Source organism: Lithobates pipiens, unplaced genomic scaffold (assembly GCF_037356315.1).
Source record: "Lithobates pipiens isolate NorthernLeopardFrog02 unplaced genomic scaffold, aLitPip1_a1.2 Scaffold_18, whole genome shotgun sequence".
NCBI lineage: Eukaryota > Metazoa > Chordata > Amphibia > Anura > Ranidae > Lithobates > Lithobates pipiens.
In genome coordinates, this window is record NW_027507758.1 from 279,210,401 (window position 1) to 279,224,739 (window position 14,339).

Here is a 14,339-nt window from a genome sequence, read left to right on the forward strand (position 1 = left end):
TGGGACGGAGTGATGGAGCTGCCTGACGAGAAGCAAGCTGCAACAACCAAACCAAAGTCACCATACCAAGTTTCCGATCCAGTTGGTGAGCGGGTTGCTACCCACCATTTTCTAAACCATTGCACCTAGTCAGACTTATACACAGCCCTGCGCTGAGGTAAGTTCCACCTACGGACGTAACGTGTACGAGGGGTCAGGTGTCACGCACTACGTTACCCGCATCACATCACATCGGATCGATACACATTGTAATCTGGATGCCTAGCACTCGGCTTGTATTGCGACATTTTGTAAGTGCAATTCCGTTTGTTTTTATTATTAAAGATGCAATACAGAGAGCATTAAATCGTATGTTCTCTTACCTATTGATCTACATCTATCCACTTGCACCTTTTCGGATTGTCTCCCATAGATTATGGACATTTACCGTATTTATCGGCGTATAACACACACTTTTTTCCCCTTAAAAGCAGGGGAAAATCGTGGGTGCGTGTTATACGCCGATCCCCCGAAATTCTGAGCCTCTGGGCGGCTTTCAGTCGCCTTCGGCTCTTCAAGGCGACTTTCGACCGCCTTCGGCTCTTCTTGGCAGCTTTCGGCCGCCTTCAGCCGTTCTCTGAAGCTTTCGGCCGCCTTCAGCTCTTCTCGGCGGCCGAAAGCTTCCGAGAACGGCCGAAAGTGGCTGAAAGCTGCCCGAGAAGAGCCGAAGGTGGCCGGAGGCCCGCCAAGAACTACCGCACGCCGCCGAGATACACATCCGGCTCTGTATCTCGGCGGCGGCATTTAAAAAAATAAAATAGACACGGCTGCAATGGGGGACAAGACTGCAATGGGGGACAAGACTGCATAAGGCTGCAATGGGGGACAAGACTGCATAAGGCTGCAATGGGGACAAGACTGCACTGGTGGACAAGGCTGCATAAGGCTGCAATGGTGGACAAGGCTGCATAAGGCTGCAATGGTGGACAAGGCTGCATAAGACTGCAATGGTGGACAAGGCTGCAATGGTGGACAAGGCTGCAGATGACACTGATGGGCATATAAATGTGAGTTTTTTTTTTCCCTTAAACTTCCATCCTAAAAGTTTTTTTCCTTAAAATTCCCTCCTAAACTTGGGGTGCGTGTTATACGCCGGCGCGTGTTATACGCTGATAAATACGGTAATATATTTTGCGCAGCACTGTTTACATGTTTTTAGCTATTTGAGGGATTGATTGAATTTACCTTGAGTGTCTGCTTGCATTTAGCCTTTAGTATATATATATTAGACTTATATACAGGCCTCGCTAGGATACTTAGTCCCACGGAGGGGGAGTATAGCAACTGACGCTAGGCAGGCATAAGGCCTACTTACTATCACACTTTAAGCATTGTACTATATTTGCAGAAGTAACACTAGGATCATCCTTAATTCAACTTCAACTGCTTTTACCTTGGATTTCAAATTTATAAGGAATTATCATTGCTAGACTGAGTACTTTAAGTGAGATTTCACGCATAGCTATATATATTTTTTATATATATATATATATATATATATATATTGTTTGTAACTGTTTTATCAAAGTTCATTGTCCTGTCAATCTATGTTGGATGACAATACAATTGCTGTAATCGGCTATTTACAAATATATATAGTAAAATATACTTTAAGTACCTCGTTGTGTGGGGTATTGTTTCCCCCCAGCAGGTGGAGCCAGTGGATCCTGAGAGGACAATACAGGTATATTGTGATATATTATATTGTAGTTTATTGTATTGCACCACAGCTGTGTCAAGGGGACTGAGACAAGTTAGTGGGGTTTTGTTTCTAGAGTGCAGGCCCAAATTAAATCAGCCACTCCTTCGGGCGTTAGTGCTACATAAATTTTAGGGAAAGGGGGGGAATGTTCTGCATTATTGTTTATATTAGTCACTGAAGTTTCATGTTGGTATATGCAGTGCACACATCAGAAGCTAGGTTGAACATGAAGTTAACAAGCAAGTAGGCAGCTAGACAGGCTCCAGCATACCATCCAACCACATAACAAATTGTAGAAGTTACAGACATCCCAAGTCTCTTGCTAGTCACAGGAGTCTCCCGCATTTGACTGTGGGCTCACAGACACCCGCGAGCGCTGGGCGATCTCCCGGCTGGGCCTGTCACCCAGCCACAGACAGACAGAGCAACTCGAGCTCCCGAATTTAGTACAAACTCAGGCTGCTCTGTCCTCTGTATGTGGCTGAGTGACTGACAGGCGGTTCTGATGACATCCCCATCTGTAGGAGGTGGAGGACTGTAACAAAGTCCTATCTACTAGATAGACAGAACACTGTAGGAGGCAGGAATTTGCTCTCTGTGATCAGGCTGTATTTCATGAGCACTGTTATAGGTACATTTCATGGGCACTGGTAAGGCTGTATTTCATGGGCAGTGGTATAGCTGCATTTAATTGGCATTGGTAAGGCTGCATTTAATTGGCACTGGTAAGGCTGCATTTGATTGGGAGGGTCAGCGTGAAGAATTACCTTCCAGAAATGAGTTTGCCACCTCCCTGAAATTTGTTTTTGCAGGTTATAATGTCTCAAGTTACATAACATAGTGAAACAAGGAAAGGAATTATATGTAATTATTTGCAAAGAACAAACACACTGGAAACTCAGTTTGCATGAAATCATACATTATTTTAAGAGTAGATAAACTTGAAATGGTATACCCTGTGACTCAGGAAACAAATACAAATTATACTTTCTGCTCAGGCCAGATGGTGTAGTATCCAATCTATTCATCTACCACACTTTTCTTTTCTTTAAAATTTCACCTTTTTTTTACATTATATTTTTTACTGAAAATGCAGCTATTACAGCTTTTTTTTTCAATAAAAAAGAAAACTCTTTCAAAATAATTATAGAGTATTACGTAAACGTAAAGGTTAGAAGTACATGGTCCTGAGGAAAATATAAATTGGAAAGTATTCATTAAACACAATTTATAATTGATTTTAAGTAGGGATGAGCTGAACACCCCCCCCCCCCCCCCCATGGGACACGAACATGAAAAATTAAAAGTGCTCATTTTAAAGGCTTATATGCAAATTATTGCCATAAAAAGTGTTTGGGGACCTGGGTCCTGCTCCAGAGGACATGTATCAATGCAAAAAAGTTTTAAAAACATCTGTTTTTTCAGGAGCAGTGATTTTAATAATGCTTAAAATGAAACAATAAAAATTAAATATTCCTTTAAATATCATGTATGGGGGTGTCCTTAGTATGCCTGTAAAGTAGTGTATCTTTCCCATGTTTAGAACGGTACCACAGCAAAATTATATTTCTAAAGGAAAAAATGTCATTTAAAACTGCTTGCGGCTGTAATGTATTGTCTGATCCCAGCAATATAGATAAAAATCATTGAAATAAACAGCATGGGGACCTCGGTCCTACCCAGGTGACATGTATCAATGCAATAAAAGTTTTAAAAACTGATGTGTTTTCAGGAGCAGTTATTTTAAGAATACTTAAAGTGAAGCAATAAAAATTAAATATTTATTGAAATATTGTGCCTGGGGGATATCCTTAGTATGCCTGTAAAGTAGCACATCTTTCAGTCTCACAGTTCATGCCTATAAAGTCCCGCCCTTTTGAGGGGAAAACTTTGGATAATTTCTAATTCTTTGATGTTGGCTTTACACAGCAGAATACATTGAATACCTCCAATTTTTAGATTTTTAAAGATTTAGGAGTGTGGAATGTTTAACCATTCTTGCAGAAGGGCATTTGTGAGATCAGGCATTGATGTGGACGAGAAGGCCTGGCTCAAGTCTCCACTCTAATTCATCTCAAAGGTGTTCTATTGGGTTGAGGTCAGGACTCTGTGCAGGTCAGTCAAGTTTCTCCACCCTAAGTTTGCTCATTCATGTCTTTATGGACCTTTCTTTGTGCACTGGTCCAATCATTTGGTGGAGGGGGGGGTTATGGTGTGGTATGGTGTGGGGTTGTTTTTCACTGAAGTTCCAGTGAACACTTAAAGCAGCGGTGCCCAACCTTTTGAAGGGCGAGGGCCACCTAAGCGACTTGGTAACTGGTCACGGGCCACAATGAGCGGAGCGGGTATATGGCAGCCCACTCTTTTTCTTTTTGCGGATCGGATTGGAGGTAGGCATTTGTAAACGGACACAAATCCATTTACATCTTCTACTCCTTAGAGGTGAATTGAGGGTCCAGTTGGGTCGGACTGATGGTGTGAAAGGGGCCTATGGCTCAGTGGAGGTAACCCCCAGGTGCACTGCTCTGCACCTGTGGATCAGTTTGAAAGCAGCCCAGTAACCACTGTAGAACAGATATGCCCATATATACACTGTTATCAGGGGCGTAACTATAGGGGGTGCAGCAGTCGCGACCGCAACCGGGCCCTGTGATGCAAGGGGCCCATGCAGCCCCCTCTACATATGGCCGGCAGCAGCATAGGCAGCTAGGGGCACCAGTGCACCATGCACACGGGTAGCTGGAGGGTGACTAGCAGAGCTCCATGCTCGACTATCACACTGGCTGCTCTTTAGTTGTGCATTCCCCGCATGACCTGTGTCCTCTACAGCTTGGTCATGGTGAGTGAGAGGACCCCATCCCCCACACACCATTACATACCCCCTCCATCTCCCCTTGGGGACAGGGACCCCTTCTTACGTGGGGACAGGAACCCCTTCTCACCTGGGGGAAGTAACTTCATCTGCCCTGGAGAACAGGACCTCATCTCTTCTTGGGGCGGGGACCCCATCCTGCCTAGGGACAGCCCCCCAATGGGGCACCTAAAAATAAAATAAAAATAATAAAAAAAAACTACTGATACCAGTGGTGGAACTACAGGGCTCACAAAGGTCATACCTGTGACCACGCCCTGGAGTTCCACCGCCGGACTCGGAGGGAAGGGCCCTGGCTGGGGTTCAGGGGGGCCCTTCATGGTTTCTTGCATCGGGGCCCTGAAGGTTCTAGTTACGCCACTGACTGTTATGTTAGTAATAAACTTACTATTAATAACAGTATTCTATTCCATCACAGAGCAGGTGGACGCAGGCCACATCAGAGGGCTCCGCGGGCCACATGTGGCCCCGGGCCCCTGGTTGGGCACCCCTGACTTAAGGCATCAGCAGACCAAGACATTTTGGCCAATTTTATGATCCAAACTTTGTGGGAACAGTTTTGGGATGGTCCCTTCCTGTTTCAACATGACTGCTCAAAGCAAGGTCCATAAAGACATGGATAAGCGAGTTTGGGGTGGAGGAAATTGACTGGCCTGCACACAGTCCTGACCTCAACCCAATAGAACACCTTTGGGATGAAATAGAGTGGAGACTTCGAGCCAGGCCTTCTCATTCTTCTGGAAGAATGGTCAAACGTTCCCAAACACACACTCCTAAATCTTAAGGACAGATGAGTTGAAGCTGTTATAGCTGCAAGGGGTGGGCCACCTCAATATTGAACCCTACGGACTAAGATTGAGATTCCATTAAAATTCATGTGCGTGTAAAGGCAGGTGTCCCAATACTTCTTGGTAATATATATATATATATATATATATATATATATAGTATCTCACAAGTGAGTACACCCCTACATTTTTGTAAATATTTTTTATTATATCTGTTTATGGGACAAAATAAATAAATTACACTTTGCTACAACGTAGTAGTGAGTGTACAGCTTGTATAACAGTGTAAATTTGCTCTCCCCTCAAAATAACTCAACACAGCCATTCGTTTCTAAACCGCTGGCAACAAAAGTGAGTACACCCTTAAGTGAAAATGTCCAAATTGGGCCCAAAGTGTCAATATTTTGTGTGGCCACCATTAATTTCCAGAACTGCTTTAACCCTCTTGAGCATGGAGTTCACTAGAACTCACAGGTTGCCACTGGAGTCCTCTTCCACTTTTCCATGATGACATCACAGAGCTGGTGGATGTTGGAGACCTTGCACCCCTCCACCTTCCATTTGAGGATGCCCCACAGATGCTCAATAGGGTTTAGGTCTGGAGACATGCTTGGCCAGTCCATCAGCTATACCCTCAGCTTCTTTAGCAAGGTGGTGGTCGTCTTGGAGGTGTGTTTAGGGTCGTTGTCATGTTAGAATACTGCCCTGTGGCCCAGTCTCTGAGGAGGGGGATCATGCTCTGCAGCAGTATGTCACAGTACATGTTGGCATTCATGGTTCCCTCAATGAATTGTAGCTCCCCAGTGCTGGCAGCACTCAGGCAGCCCCAGACCATGACACTCCTACCACCATGCTTGACTGTAGGCAAGACACGCTTGTCTTTGTACTCCTCACCTGGTTTCCGCCACACATGCTTGACACCATCGGAACCAAATAAGTTTATTTTGGTCTCATCAAACTACAGGACATGGTTCCTGTAATCCATGCACTTAGTCTGCTTGTCTTCAGCAAACTGTTTGAGGGCTCTCTTGTGCATCATCTTTAAAAGAGACTTCCTTCTGGGACAACAGCCATGCAGACCAATTTGAAGCAGTGTGTGGTGTATGATCTGAGCACTGACAGGCCCCCACCCCTTCAACCTCCGCAGCAATGCTGGCTGCACTCATACATCTATTTCCCAAAGACAACCTCTGGATAAGACCCTGAGCATGTGCACTCAACTTCTTTGGTTGACCATGGTGAGGCTTGTTCTGAGTTGAACCTGTTCTGTTAAAACGCTGTATGGTCTTGGCCACTGTGCTGCAGCTCAGTTTCAGGGTCTTGGCAATCGTATTGCCTAGACCATCTTTATGTAGAGTGATTCTTTCTTTTCAGATCCTCAGAGAGTTCTTTGCCATGAGGTTCCATGTTGAACATCCAATGACCAGTATGAGAGAGTGAGAGCAATAATACCAAATTTAACACACCTGCTCCCAATTCACACCTGAGAACTTGTAACACTGATGAGTCAATGTACTTGTCCATCACCACCTGTGGCATCAGCACCTCTAAGAAAAACAACTACCCTTATATATGCTCTAATCTGTCACTCCCCACCTCGCCCAATGTATTTGGTGGGTGACGTCGCCGTCCAACACTGCACATGAGGCTGCAGATGAGAGGAACATGGCCCAATTGGCAGTGAAGATATGGCTCCTGGATCAAAAGCAAGGTAATGCAAGTTTCCCCCCTAAGGGATTGCATACCCGATCTAACAGGGGAATTGGAACCACCAAAACACTCCATAATCCAGAGATATCCATCACACTGAAAGCTAATAAAAATGCAACAATAATGACATAAGAACATATACACAAAAAAGTGCAGCGTTTAACAGATAACATATATAACAATGAGGACAAGGTGGGGGCTCATCGGATAATAATTAACCCCCCATTACAGAGAAGTCATAAAGGGCATTTGCAAATCTAGGCTGATTCCACGGGACCTACAGTTCATTCACTGCAATCACAGCAAGGCAATATGTATCATAGTATATCGCAACATATGCTGGGCATTAGGGTTCCATGTGCTGACATTACAATAAAAAGAAAATAATGCTCTCCATTGTGTGAATCAATTAAAATAGCAATGTTTAATAAAATAATTGCAGTTACAATGTCTGTAGTATAAACAGGCATGTGAATCAAAGCAAGCCTGGGTGTTTCCCACAATCAAAATGGCTGTGACTGGTTTTTGCATGTGCACTGACGTTTATTCTGGCTCCACCCTACGTATTTCATTATACATGAGATGATCGGGGGAACCCTGACAGAAGAACACAACGGGGAACACATAATTTCTAGTTTTTTACAGAAATACCATAATGCATGCTCAAATATCCATGGGAGGACACAACAGAACAAGGCATGAAAGGCCTAACATGAGAATTCACAAAAAGGGTTTGTACTCATTTATCTGGATAAAACCAGTTCCCCCACAAACGGGGTTTTTAGGCAGCAAGAGACAGTAATAGAAGCCAATAGAAGTAGTATAAAAGATATTTTAATATTATTTGGTAAAAACAAACATGAGCTTCACCTGAACATTTGTATAACAGACAAAATCATGTGTATAAGGTACATATAATGTCACATGGAAGTATATTAACAGACACAGCTATATGTTACACTGTATGGGTTAGTAGCAGTGAAAACATGAATCTAGCTATATGTTACACTGTATAGGTTAATAACAGTGAAAGCATGAATCTGACGCGTTTCAACCCCAAAGGGGGTCTTCTTCAGAGATGATAGTCTGTTAAAAGAAAGACAAGGTTACACTGAATAAATAAATCCGGTGTTATGCATGTTGGGGATACCCAATATTGATTTAATATGGTTTACCCGATGATGTACTTCCAGGTAGGTAGGGTGGATTATAGTACTTCGGATAGACTTCCCCCAGAGGGCAATGTCCCAATTTCCTTTACGCAACTGGAGTGGTACCTGGTCCATATGTGTCGCCGGACCGTCAGGAGGAAGAGGAGACAGCGTCACAAGCCCACTGACGTGACTCGCGGGAGGTCACACAAATGCCTTGCCCCCCAGAAAAAAGAAGAATCCGGGGGGTAGGTGCGAGTAAGGGTACCGCGATGATACGGTGGGTAACACCTGCAGCAAAATCCCAACAACAGGCAAAAAATTAAAAACAAGGATTATTTAATATTGGAAACATGGGGTGCATACGTGGTATGAGGTTAATACTGTCATAACCTCATTATGTATACCAAGAATTATATATATGTATATATGTGCACCCCCAATTATCCAAATATCCATGTAGGGTGCTTTCTAAAAAAGAAAGGAAGGAGAAAAGAGGGGACCATGCCTGGAAGTATCTAAAGTGCCTAGGAAAGAGGGGAGAGGGGGAAGGGAAAGGCAAAAATGAGTGAATGTGTTGATGAGTGCTGCTGTGTAAGCCATAACAACAAGGAAGGAGGGGGATGGGGAAAAAGAAAAAGAAAAAGGAGTGATGAACAGTGGACTGGTGGAAACAGTGAAAGTGTAGGCACTCAAACAGAAGAAGAAAAGAAAAGAAGAGAATGAGGAAAAAAAAATAAAAAAATTGCGCTAGAAGATGGTGAGAAAAGTAACGAAAATATAAAACGTGCAACAAGAAAAACCACATATGAAAATATACAAGACAAAAATGCCTTGAAGTAGGTGACGGCAATAGGAGACATAACCAATAAAAATATCAAGTGCATAGACGCATGTACATGCGTGAAAAAATATATGTGTGTAATGATAGTGTGAAAAAGTACCAAGCAGATATATTAGCCTCATTAGAACAGCCAGACCAGTAGTGAGGTTATTACCTGAGTTATAAGACCTGGTGGAAGACTATTCCAGAAGGTAATGAGGAAGGGACGGCTACTTAAGCGTTAGTCCACAAGGGGTAACTGGCGCAGTCCCTGACTCATATTTTCTAAAGTCCGATCTATAAGTTAGTTAGATCAGTCCTCATACCAAACAACTAATAAAGAAACTTATTTTGGTGCAATATATCACCAAAATGCAGGTCAAATACAAAGGAAAAATCATGCTCACCAAACAACAGGTGCAGGTTTCTTTCCCCCTGGGTAAATGTGCACTTCCTGTGAAGGAAGGTTTGTATTTAAAGCCTGAAAATTGGCTGCAGGTGCATACGCCCACCAATCAACCGGTATAACCCGGACGCATTGGCCGCCTAAACAGGATCAGCCTCGTGTGGCCGCCCCGGCGTCCTGGAAGGCCGGAAAACGGCCCCGAAATAACGTCACTTCCGTCGCAATCGCGTGGCGTCACAGTGTCACGGACGTCCGCTAAAACGAGCGGACGTGCGTGAGGTATGCGTCACGCACGTTCGCTAAAACGAGCGGAAGTGCGTGAGATGTGCGCCCGGAAGTGTCCGAGGATGCCGCCGGCAAGGGACTATGTGTCCCCCATCCCTGGGCGGGACCATCCGCCCCTTCAGCAGGGGGGGGGGGGAACCAACGGAGAGGTTTGTCCGTAATAACCAGACAGAAACCACTCCTACCCTTGCCGGGGAGTCAGGGCAGGGGGCAGACACAGTTCTCTCCTCCTCACCTCTGGGCTGTGATTGGGCGAAGGACCATTTTAGATTGCGAGGAAAGAGAGACATATGCTCAATGAAAGGAAAAATTATATTATAAAAATTTTTTCCAAACATAAACCTAATTAGTAATGAATGTAAAACAGAATGGGAGGCCAATCTAAATGCTTGTTCTCAGTAAATGATGACTATCCCTGTCAGGGAGTACACAATGGGGTTTTCTCCTCTCCCCCACCGAGGCCTTTCTTCTTATTATCACATCTCAAATGTCTTTTTTCGTGTCCGCCAATAGGCCAGTCAGGATTGTTTTGTAATGCAATGTATCCTTACACTACTAATTACCCAGAAAAACCATATGTCTAACTGTCATGTGTTTTAATTGATGTATATTTTGCTATAGTTTGCATATCCGCTTTGTTCAAGCTCCTGATAGAGACATGCATTTACATGATAATAGACGCACATCAAGCCATGTGAAGTATTATACAATTACATAATTTGATTGGTGAATTCTATTTGGCTTCTCGTGATGTTATGCCCCGACCCGCCGCCTGCCTCCCCTTTTCCCCTACCGTCTCGGTTTTTTTTTTTTTTTTCTCTCTCCCACTCCCCCACCCCCAAACCCCCCCTCCCCTATGTTCCTCACTCTCACACTCCCCATCCCTTTATTAGCCCTGAAGATCCCCGGTGGGCATTCGGGAGGGATCTGGCTAGTCTGGGCATTAGACATCGCCTAATTTTTATAATATAATTTTTCCTTTCATTGAGCATATGTCTCTCTTTCCTCGCAATCTAAAATGGTCCTTCGCCCAATCACAGCCCAGAGGTGAGGAGGAGAGAACTGTGTCTGCCCCCTGCCCTGACTCCCCGGCAAGGGTAGGAGTGGTTTCTGTCTGGTTATTACGGACAAACCTCTCCATTGGTTCCCCCCCCCCCTGCTGAAGGGGCGGATGGTCCCGCCCAGGGATGGGGGACACATAGTCCCTTGCCGGCGGCATCCTCGGACACTTCCGGGCGCACATCTCACGCACGTCCGCTCGTTTTAGCGAACGTGCGTGACGCATACCTCACGCACGTCCGCTCGTTTTAGCGGACGTCCGTGACACTGTGACGCCACGCGATTGCGACGGAAGTGACGTTATTTCGGGGCCGTTTTCCGGCCTTCCAGGACGCCGGGGCGGCCACACGAGGCTGATCCTGTTTAGGCGGCCAATGCGTCCGGGTTATACCGGTTGATTGATGGGCGTATGCACCTGCAGCCAATTTTCAGGCTTTAAATACAAACCTTCCTTCACAGGAAGTGCACATTTACCCAGGGGGAAAGAAACCTGCACCTGTTGTTTGGTGAGCATGATTTTTCCTTTGTATTTGACCTGCATTTTGGTGATATATTGCACCAAAATAAGTTTCTTTATTAGTTGTTTGGTATGAGGACTGATCTAACTAACTTATAGATCGGACTTTAGAAAATATGAGTCAGGGACTGCGCCAGTTACCCCTTGTGGACTAACGCTTAAGTAGCCGTCCCTTCCTCATTACCTTCTGGAATAGTCTTCCACCAGGTCTTATAACTCAGGTAATAACCTCACTACTGGTCTGGCTGTTCTAATGAGGCTAATATATCTGCTTGGTACTTTTTCACACTATCATTACACACATATATTTTTTCACGCATGTACATGCGTCTATGCACTTGATATTTTTATTGGTTATGTCTCCTATTGCCGTCACCTACTTCAAGGCATTTTTGTCTTGTATATTTTCATATGTGGTTTTTCTTGTTGCACGTTTTATATTTTCGTTACTTTTCTCACCATCTTCTAGCGCAATTTTTTTTTTTTTTTTTTTTTCCTCATTCTCTTCTTTTCTTTTCTTCTTCTGTTTGAGTGCCTACACTTTCACTGTTTCCACCAGTCCACTGTTCATCACTCCTTTTTCTTTTTCTTTTTCCCCATCCCCCTCCTTCCTTGTTGTTATGGCTTACACAGCAGCACTCATCAACACATTCACTCATTTTTGCCTTTCCCTTCCCCCTCTCCCCTCTTTCCTAGGCACTTTAGATACTTCCAGGCATGGTCCCCTCTTTTCTCCTTCCTTTCTTTTTTAGAAAGCACCCTACATGGATATTTGGGGGTGCACATATATACATATATATAATTCTTGGTATACATAATGAGGTTATGACAGTATTAACCTCATACCACGTATGCACCCCATGTTTCCAATATTAAATAATCCTTGTTTTTAATTTTTTGCCTGTTGTTGGGATTTTGCTGCAGGTGTTACCCACCGTATCATCGCGGTACCCTTACTCGCACCTACCCCCCGGATTCTTCTTTTTTCTGGGGGGCAAGGCATTTGTGTGACCTCCCGCGAGTCACGTCAGTGGGCTTGTGACGCTGTCTCCTCTTCCTCCTGACGGTCCGGCGACACATATGGACCAGGTACCACTCCAGTTGCGTAAAGGAAATTGGGACATTGCCCTCTGGGGGAAGTCTATCCGAAGTACTATAATCCACCCTACCTACCTGGAAGTACATCATCGGGTAAACCATATTAAATCAATATTGGGTATCCCCAACATGCATAACACCGGATTTATTTATTCAGTGTAACCTTGTCTTTCTTTTAACAGACTATCATCTCTGAAGAAGACCCCCTTTGGGGTTGAAACACGTCAGATTCATGCTTTCACTGTTATTAACCTATACAGTGTAACATATAGCTAGATTCATGTTTTCACTGCTACTAACCCATACAGTGTAACATATAGCTGTGTCTGTTAATATACTTCCATGTGACATTATATGTACCTTATACACATGATTTTGTCTGTTATACAAATGTTCAGGTGAAGCTCATGTTTGTTTTTACCAAATAATATTAAAATATCTTTTATACTACTTCTATTGGCTTCTATTACTGTCTCTTGCTGCCTAAAAACCCCGTTTGTGGGGGAACTGGTTTTATCTGTATCTACTTGGGGTGAGCAGCACCCTCCTAGCTCTTTGTAGCACTGTGTTTTTCTTTGATTGTACTCATTTATCTAATTGATTCCATGAGAGACCATAGCGTTTAAACGCTTGATTTATAATGTTTCATGTTCTAAGATGCGTTTATCCCAGTCAACCCCTCTCAGGTCTGGTGGAATAACTTCCAGGACAAAGAAGGAGACTATTGTATTATCATATTGATGGTGAAGACCAATATATCTAGTAACAGGTGTAAAAAAGTTACCATTTACAGAATTATAAATATGGTCTCCAATTCCTTTACCAAACTGCCTTAATGTTTGGAGATTAAAGAACACAGCTGATGTTCATGCGCTGAATATCTAGTAATTCATTTTACAGTACCAGCATCTTTCTTAGGGGTAGAATTGTACAACAGAGATGTTCTAGGTCACACTTTTGTTTTGTTGTAGGCTCTTTTTAGCATATTGCTTTAGTATCCCTGAGCCAGTAGGCGCTGCTTTAAGATATCTTTGACATCTACTGTATATCAGATGTACAATTCTTGTATAATCGCAGGTATTGTACAAACTGGATACTTCTGATTAAGGGAGTGGGATGAGAGCTGGTCCCATGTAGTAGTGTGTTACCCACACTTGGTTTCTGAAACAAATTAGTGGCTACATAGCCATTCAGTTCAATGAAGACCTTCAGGTCCAAAGAAGACTCGTTGTTCTTACTATATGAGTGTGTAAATCTCAAGTTGAAATCATTCAGTGCTTCCAAAAAGGAGCACAATTGTAACTCTGAGCCTGTACATATGATCAGGAGGTAATCAATGAACCAGAACCAATATAGTATATATAGTAGCCTTTGTGCCATTAGAAAAGACTACTCATTCCCAGGCACCTAAATATAAATTCACGTATAATTGTGCACAACAAGTGCCCATAGTGACATCTTGGATCTGTAAAAACAGTTGGTTCATAAAGGTAAAGTAGTACTTAGTCAGAATGAATGTAAGTTGTCACGGTACTACTTACAGCAAACCCACAGGCGAGCAGGTGACACGGGATCCCCCAGGGCGGGGAATCTAAGAGCCAACCGGTGTTCCACCAGGGACCCTCTCACAAAGGTTTGGACTTAGCTGCGTGCTGACCCCAGGTCACGACACCTGGGTTCACCCTGCTCACTACGGAAGTACCATAAGACACTGTTGACAAGGATGGATGGATGAAGCAAGGAAAGCCAAATAGTGAGCCAAGGTCAGGGCGGGCTGCAGACAACGTAATCAGAACAAGCCGGGTCGGTACACAGAAGATCAGTTCACGAGAAGTCAGGTAAAACAGGTTACACAGGGGAGCTTCAGAAACAAACGTTGCTCAAGCAAT

At 43.8% G+C, this 14,339-nt stretch overlaps 2 long non-coding RNA genes across 2 annotated transcripts; one reads left to right on the plus strand and one right to left on the minus strand.

Annotated features, from left to right (window-relative positions):
- Window positions 1-7,929: 7,929 nt before the first annotated feature.
- LOC143990139 (uncharacterized) lies at window positions 7,930-8,589 on the minus strand. The gene is made up of 2 exons (XR_013277175.1): window positions 8,287-8,589; window positions 7,930-8,197 (listed from the first exon to the last, which is right to left on the minus strand). It is a non-coding gene; the product is annotated as an uncharacterized LOC143990139 (long non-coding RNA).
- Window positions 8,590-12,240: 3,651 nt separating this feature from the next.
- LOC143990140 (uncharacterized) lies at window positions 12,241-12,900 on the plus strand. Its single transcript, XR_013277176.1, has 2 exons — window positions 12,241-12,543; window positions 12,633-12,900. It is a non-coding gene; the product is annotated as an uncharacterized LOC143990140 (long non-coding RNA).
- The last annotated feature ends 1,439 nt before the right edge of the window (window positions 12,901-14,339 follow it).